The sequence below is a fragment of the Hordeum vulgare genome, chromosome 6H (genome assembly GCF_904849725.1).
Source record: "Hordeum vulgare subsp. vulgare chromosome 6H, MorexV3_pseudomolecules_assembly, whole genome shotgun sequence".
Lineage (NCBI taxonomy): Eukaryota > Viridiplantae > Streptophyta > Magnoliopsida > Poales > Poaceae > Hordeum > Hordeum vulgare.
Genome location: NC_058523.1, coordinates 209,981,062 through 209,987,404, shown reverse-complemented (window position 1 = coordinate 209,987,404; position 6,343 = coordinate 209,981,062).

The following is a 6,343-nucleotide window of genomic DNA, read 5'->3' as shown; positions in this document are numbered from 1 at the left end:
TCTCCTTCTTCTTCTCTCCCCCTTCTTATCCTTATTCTTCTCTTCTTATTTTCTTCTTCTTCTCCTCCTCCTTCTTCTTCTCCTCCTTCTTCTTCTTTTTCTTCTCCTTATTCTCTTCTTGCTTCTTCTCTTTCTTCTTCAATTTAGCTTATTTTCTCCAACAAACACATACTTAGCTAATTATCCTCCAAAATGACATAATTAGCTTAGTTAGGTGCAAACATCATAATAACCTTGGTTAGCTCATTAAAATGACTAATTAAGCTCCTAAAAGACATAATAAGCTCAAAATGGTATAAGAACATTGGTTAGCTCATTAATATTACGTATTTAGCTTGTTTTCCTCTAAAATGACATAATTAGCCCATTTTGGCTCTAAAAATACATAGTTAGCTAATTTAGCTCCAAGAAGAGGAGAAGAGGAGAAATGAATAGAAGGAAGAAGAAGAAGAAGAAGAAGAGAATAAGGAGAAGGAGGAGAAGAAGGAGGGCTCCTTCTCTTCTTCTCCTCCTTCTCCTTCTTCTTCCTTCTTTTCATTTCTCCTCTTCTTGGAGCTAAATTATCTAACTATGTATTTTTGAAGCTTCTCCTTCTTGTTCTCTCCCCCTTCTTCTCCTTCTTCTTCTCTTATTCTTTTCTTCTTCTTCTCCTCCTCCTTCTTCTTCTTTTTATTCTCCTTCTCTTCTTGCTTCTTCTCTTTCTTCTTCAATTTGGCTTATTTGCCCCCAACAAAGACATACTTAGCTAATTATCCTCCAAAATGACATAATTAGCTTAGTTAGGTAAAAAATCATAAGAACCTTGGTTAGCTCATTAAAATGACTAATTAAGCTCCTAAAAGACATAATAAGCTCAAATGGCATAAGAACCATGGTTAGCTCATTAATATTATATACTTAGCTTGTTTTCCTCTAAAATGGCATAATTAGCCCATTTAGCTACAAAAATACATACTTAGCTAATTTAGCTCCAAGAAGAGGAGAAGAGGAGAAATTAAAATAAGGAAGAAAAAGAAGAAGAAGAAGAGAAGGAGGAGGAGGAGATGAAGAAGAGAAGTAGGAGAAGGAGTCCTCCTTCTTCTCCTTCTTCTTCTCTCCTCCTTCTCCTTCTTCCTCCCCTTCTTATTATCTTCTTATTTTCTTCTTATATTCTTATTATTATCCTCCTCCTTCTTCTTCTCCTCCTTCTTCTTCTTTTTCTTATCCTTCTTCTCTTCTTGCTTCTTCTCTTTCTTCTTCAATTTAGCTTATTTTCCCCAACAAAGACATACTTAGCTAATTATCCTCCAAAATGACATAATTAGCTTAGTTAGGTAAAAACATCATAAGAACCTTGGTTAGATCATTAAAATGACTAATTAAGCTCCTAAAAGACATAATAAGCTCAAAATGGCATAAGAACCTTGGTTAGCTCATTAATATTATATACTTAGCTTGTTTTCCTATAAAATGACATAATTAGCCCATTTAGCTCCAAAAAATACATAGTTAGCTAATTTAGTTCCAGCAAGAGGACAAGAGGAGAAATGAAAAGAAGGAAGAAGAAGAAGAAGAAGAAGAAGAGAAGGAGTAGAAGGAGGAGAAGGAGCTCTCCTTCTTCTCCTTATTCTTCTCCTTCTTCTTTTCTCCCCCTTCTTCTCCTTCTTCTTCTCTTCTTCTTTTCCTCTTATCTTATTCTTCTTCTCCTCCTCCTTCTTATTATTTTTATTCTCCTTATTTTATTCTTGCTTCTTCTCTTTCTTCTTCAATTTGGCTTATTTTCCCCACAAAAGACATACTTAGCTAATTATCCTCCAAAATGACATAATTAGCTTAGTTAGGTAAAAACATCATAAGAACCTTGGTTAGCTCATTAAAATGACTAATTAAGCTCATAAAAGACATAATAAGCTTAAAATGGCATAACAACCTTGTATAGCTCATTAATATTATATACTTAGCTTGTTTTCCTCTAAAAGGACATAATTAGCCCATTTAGCTCCAAAAATACATAGTTAGCTAATTTAGCTCCAAGAAGAGGAGAAGAGGAGATATGAAAAGAAGGAAGAAGAAGAAGAAGAAAAGAAGAAGGAGAAGGATCCCTCCTTCTTCTCCTTCTTCTTCTCTCCCCCTTCTTCTCCTTCTTCTCTTCTTCTCTTCTTCTTCTTCTCCTCCTCCTTCTTCTTCTCCTCCTTCTTCTTCTTTTTCTTCTCCTTTTTATCTTCTTGCTTCTTCTCTTTCTTCTTCAATTTAGCTTATTTTCCTCAACAAAGACATACTTAGCTAATTTTCCTCCAAAATTACAGAATTATCTTAGTTAGGTAAAAATATCATAAGAACCTTGGTTAGATCATTATAATGACTAATTAAGCTTCTAAAAGACATAGTAATCTCAAAATGGCATAAGAACCTTGGTTAGATCATTAATATTATATACTTAGCTTGTTTTCTTCTAAAATGACATAATTAGCCCATTTAGCTCCAAAAAGATATACTTAGCTAATTTAGCTCCAAGAAGAGGAGAAGAGGAGAAATGAAAAGAAGGAAGAAGAATAAGGAGAAGAGAAGAAGGAGAAGGAGGAGAAGGAGCCCTCCTTCTTCTCCTTCTTCTTATCTCCCCCTTCTTTTACTTCTTCTTCTCTTCTTCTTTTCTTCTTCTTTTGTTATTCTTCTCCTCCTCCTTCTTCTCCTCCTTCTTCTTCTCCTCCTTCTTCTTTTTCTTCTCCTTATTCTCTTCTTGCTTCTTCTCTTTCTTCTTCAATTTAGCTTATTTTCCCCAATAAAGACATACTTAGCTAATTATCCTCCAAAATGACATAATTAGCTTAGTTAGGTAAAACCATCATAAGAACCTTCGTTAGCTCATTAAAATGACTAATTAAGCTCCTAAAAGACATAATAAGCTCAAAATGGCATAAGAACCTTGGTTAGCACATTAATATTATATATTTAGCTTGTTTTCCTCTAAAATGACAGAGTTAGCCCATTAAGCTCCAAAAACACATACTTAGCTAATTTAGCTCCAAGAAGAGGAGAAGAGGAGAAATGAAAAGAAGGAATAAGAAGAAGAAGAAAAGAAGAAGAGAAGGAGAAGGATAAGAAGGAGGAGAAGAAGAAGAGAAGAAGGAGAAGGAGGAGAAGAAGGAGAAGGAGCCCTCCTTATTCTTATCTCCTCCTTATTCTCCTTTTTCTTTTCTTCTTCTTCTCCTCCTCCTTCTCCTGCTCCTTCTCCTCCTCCTCCTCCTTCTTCTTATTTTTCTTCTCCTTCTTCTCTTCTTTCTTCTTCTCTTTCTTCTTCAATTTAGCTTATTTTTCATATATATGTTGTTGTTCTTCTTCTGACTTTCTTATTCCCATTTTGCAGATTGGATGTACTACATGCATGGAAGATAGCATTGATGGAGTGCTTTAGTTCTAGTTTTCATTTGAGTTGACGAACAATGTGGAATTATATGTATATGTATATATGGATGAACAGTATATGTGAAACTATATGTATATGTATATATATGGATGAAACTTTGTGCTATGAATATGTGTTGTGACCTACATATGTGCTATGTATATGTATATGTGTTGTGACCTATATATGTGCTATGTATATGTATATGTGTTGTGAAATATACAAAAAACCAAAATTGTGACAATATGGGCTCTTTGTCGTGTGCCAGCTAATGGCAAAGGCCTTTGCCATCAGCCAGCCGGCAGCAAAGGTGCCACGTGGCACCCAGCTGTGCAACCTGGGGCAGTAGCAGCTAGCCCATATGGTCACTCTGTCGTCCGCTGCATGGGTAGGCAGACGGCAAAGCTCAGAGAGAGTCAGGCGGCAAAGCTCAGAGAGAGGCAGGCGGCAAAGAAGGACAAAGAGACGGCTGGGCCAACTGAGGGTTGGCCCATATAAGCAGACGACAAAGATCAGAGGGAGACAAACGACAAAGCCTCCGTTAGCCCCAACGGAGGCGTTGCATGTCGGCTGCTGTCTAAGAATGTGTGTCGTCACCTCGGAGCCAGAGACTGACGGCAAAGACCTTTGTCGTCCGCTTCAGGCAGACTGGCGGCAAAGAAGGTGATATGCCGTCGAAAGTAGTCGTAGGAAAATTGCCGATAGGAGGCTGACGGCAAAGAGCTTTGCCGTCGGTGGATCACCTCTTTGTCGTCCGTTATGGCAGACGGCAAAGAGTCTGATTCATGTAGTGTAACCAGTTGTGAACTTGCTATTGGTAGAGTTGCCGAGCAGTTAAATCAGGACCAAACTGAGGGTGTGGACTACCATCCAGAGGAATGTGCTCTTCCCTAGCCGGTGGCACTTCTGGCAACAAGCCATTCCACTCATTGCTTCTTAGAATAGTTACTTGAACTATCCAATAGTCTCGCGCCCACCCAGCTACCACATCACAAAGCTCTTCGATACCTTGGCTCGGTGGTTGGGCATGCGGTTGTGTAGCCCAACGATCCGAGTTCAATTCCCAGAATTGAGAGGTGATGCACAAGGAGTTTCTCCCATTTATTAAGGATCAAGTTTGGCGTGTGGTGCAACCAGTTATCAAAATATCTTGATACTCGTTTAAAAAATTATGAGGACCATGTTTATCTTGGTACTCATACTAAAATCGTTGTATGCATCCCTAGTTGGTGCAGAGGCCGGGAAGTGAAAATCTCTCCCATTTTTAAACCACCTTAAGTGTACAATACCCCGACTTATACACGATTGTCACACACAACTTCGTCACAGTCAAACAAGCTTTGTGTATTGATAATCATGCTATCTCTTTTCATAGGACTCTTTTCGGATCTCGACTAGTAGCATGGACAGAACTAATCACTCGTTTGGAGACTGTTCAGTTGTCAGATGAACCAGATTCCTTTCGTTGGAAACTACACCAAAACGGAAAGTTCTCGGTTAAATCCATGTATGATGCACTGGCTCATTATGAGGCCCCGACAGACAACAGAAAATTATGGAAGCTTAAAATCCCTCTAAAATTAAATATATTCCTATGGTTTTTTATTAAAGGGCTCATCTTAACTAAGGATAATTTGGCACGGAGCAACTGGCAAGGATGCAAAAAATGTGTCTTCTGTCATCACGACGAGTCTGTCAAACACTTATTTTTTGAGTGCAAGTTTGCTAGATCTGTGTGGGTGATTGCCCAAATAGCTTCAAACCTATACCCACCACGTAGTGCACGGAACATATTTGGCAATTGGTTGACGGGTATTCACAAAAACAATTATGTTCACATTCTTGTGGGGGCGGCTGCCTTAATCTGGGCAATATGGCTTACCAGGAATGATATAGTCTTTAACAAAAAATGCATTCCATCTACTGTGAAGGTTATTCATACATGTTCGCGATGGCTCCATACTTGGTATATCCTGCAGAAGCCGGAAGACATGGACCTTTTTACGATGGCGTCTACTCGGCTGGAGCATACAGCGACGGAAGTTTTCTACACCCATGGATGGCGGTGTGACCTCCGGATAGGATCGGATTTTTCCTAGGCTGTTAGACCATTTACTTTTATTTGTATTTTCTCTTCATACTCGATACTACTTTCTGGTCTATGTTGGCTATGTCCATCCTCTTATGCAGAGGCTGGGTTTTTTAGCGATGCGATTGTATCAACTCGATATTTCAAATTAATGAAATGCCCTTTATCAAAAAAATTAATAACTCTTACTTTGAGAAGAACAAACCTCCTGTCTTGCCTCGAGTTATACCAAGAGATTAAGGAGTCAAAATTACCCAGAAATTTATTAATGTAGTAGTCTGTTGGTAGAGTCAGTCGAGGACCAGATGTGTATCTTTTCGCTCATCACTGACAAGCCGGGCACCTGTGTGTTTGGGTCAGGGTCCATGGCGGAGCAGGTCGATGGTGTTGATGCAGTTGGTCTCGTCGTCCTCGTCACATGTGACCACAACCAACCCAACGACCGGTCAGGATCCTCCATTCTTACTATGTGATGTGATGAATGTTAAACAGATTACATATTACCGTGACTTGTTGTCACGTTTATCTTTCCTGGTTAGATCTCTTTCTTAGAGTCCAAGGTTGTTTAGCTTGGAGATAAGATTGGTTAGAGGTTGCTTATCTTTCTATCTCTTCTTCTGTTTCTGATTTTGTAACAAACCTATAAATGCCTACGAGAGGATTTTCTCGTACAATCAATATATACCCATGCAGGATCTCCTCGGAGGGTTGAGACGCTTTCACAATTCCCACATGGTATAGAGAGCAGGCTCTTCCATTGCATCTAGCTCGTTGCCCTCCACCTCCTAGATCACTGCTCGCCGGCTTCATTGCATCTCATCTCCGTTTTTGCCCTCCACCCATCCCCTCACCACCATGTCCTCCTGCACCGC